Below are 2149 nucleotides of genomic sequence, written 5' to 3'. Positions count from 1 at the left end.
GAACCACGGCCGACCGGCGACACCTCCGGGCCGGGCGACACCTCCGGGAACCACGGCCGACCGGCGGCACCTCCGGGCCGGGCGACACCTCCGGGAACCACGGCCGACCGGCGACACCTCCGGGACGGGCGGCACCTCCGGACGACCGAATGAACTCTCGAAGTCAGACGACCGCCGGCGGTACCTCCGGAACACTTAACGACGATTTACGGCGCCGCAACGAGGAGAGCTACGTAAAAACGTTTCGGACGAAAGTTACTTACTATTCGGCGCTCGCTCGACATAAGGGCGCTGTCCGATTACTAACTCGAAACGTGTCTCTCAAACCCACGTGTCGGAGACATATATTTCGAATTATTACGGATGATACGCAACACGCAAGCTGCGGTGACCGCGATTACGGTACGGAACACTCGCCCGATGCGAAATCGCGCGCGCGGCAACCGAGACGGCTCGTTACGGGCGTGATTATACGTGCGGCACCACATAACGGCCGGCGTCAACTTAGGGGACGGACGGCACCTCCGGGACGGGCGACACCTCCGGGAACCACGGCCGACCGGCGACACCTCCGGGCCGGGCGACACCTCCGGGAACCACGGCCGACCGGCGTCACCTCCGGGCCGGGCGACACCTCCGGCAACCACGGCCGACCGGCGACACCTCCGGGACGGGCGGCACCTCCGGACGACCGAATGAACTCTCGAAGTCAGACGAACGCCGGCGGTACCTCCGGAACACTTAACGACGATTTACGGCGCCGCAACGAGGAGAGCTACGTAAAAACGTTTCGGACGAAAGTTACTTACTATTCGGCGCTCGCTCGACATAAGAGCGCTGTCCGATTACTAACTCGAAACGTGTCTCTCAAACCCACGTGTCGGAGACATATATTTCGAATTATTACGGATGATACGCAACACGCAAGCTGCGGTGACCGCGATTACGGTACGGAACACTCGCCCGATGCGAAATCGCGCGCGCGGCAACCGAGACGGCTCGTTACGCGCGTGATTATACGTGCGGCACCACATAACGGCCGGCGTCAACTTAGGGCACGGACGGCACCTCCGGGACGGGCGACACCTCCGGACGACCGAATAATTTCACCAAGTCCGTCGCCCGCCGGCGGTACCTCCGGGGCACTTGACGGCGAGTAGCGCCGCTACGAGGAGATAATGCTACGATACGGAAATACGTTTCGGACATAGGTTTCGTACTTTTCGACGCTCCGCACGACCGCGCGACACGATTATTACGATATCTGCTAATTCCCGGCTACCGCTCGTCGGATGCACAATCTTCGAGATTCTACGACCGATACGTGGACGAATGCAGGCAGGATGCCGGTAAGCGAAGCCGGAGTGTTTGCACGAATAAACTTTCCGATGCGTCCTCATTTAATTAATCTCATTTAGCTCGCTCGTTAGCGGTACAAGCGAGAACTCGGGAACAGGCGCAAGTTCGCTCGCGGCGCGTTGCTCTCGCCGGCGAGCGAGAAATTTTTCCAGGCCCGATAGCGGCGTGTTGCCTTGATTAGCGGGCGATACCTCCGGCGGCACGCGCCGCCCGTAACCCAAGTACGATCGCGGCGTGTTGCTTCGTTGGCGGGCGACACCTCCGGCGGCACGCGCCGCTCGTAACCCAAGTCCGATCGCGGCGTGTTGCATTCGTTGGCGGGCGACACCTCCGGCGGCACGCGCCGCCCGTAACCCAAGTCCGATCGCGGCGTGTTGCTTTTGTTGGCGGGCGACACCTCCGGCCGCACAAGCCGCTTTTTCCAAGTTCACTCGCGGCGTGTTGCTTTCGCCGGGCGAGCGACAAATTCTTCCAAGTTCGCTCGCGGCGTGTTGCTTTCGCCGGGCGAGCGAGAAATTCTTCCAAGTCCGTTCGCGGCGTGTTGCTTTCGCCGGGCGAGCGAGAAATTCTTCCAAGTCCGTTCGCGGCGTGTTGCTATCGCCGGGCGAGCGAGAAATTCATCCAAGTCCGTTCGCGGCGTGTTGCATTCGCCGGCGAGCGAGAAATTCTTCCAAGTCCGTTCGCGGCGTGTTGCTTTCGCCGGGCGAGCGAGAAATTCTTCCAAGTCCGATCGCGGCGAGTTGCTTTCGTTGGCGGGCGACACCTCCGGCGGCACGCGCCGCCCGTAACC

Source organism: Nylanderia fulva, unplaced genomic scaffold, assembly GCF_048542155.1.
Source record: "Nylanderia fulva isolate GAGA-0341 unplaced genomic scaffold, ASM4854215v1 Scaffold976, whole genome shotgun sequence".
NCBI lineage: Eukaryota > Metazoa > Arthropoda > Insecta > Hymenoptera > Formicidae > Nylanderia > Nylanderia fulva.
This window is presented reverse-complemented; position numbering follows the sequence as displayed.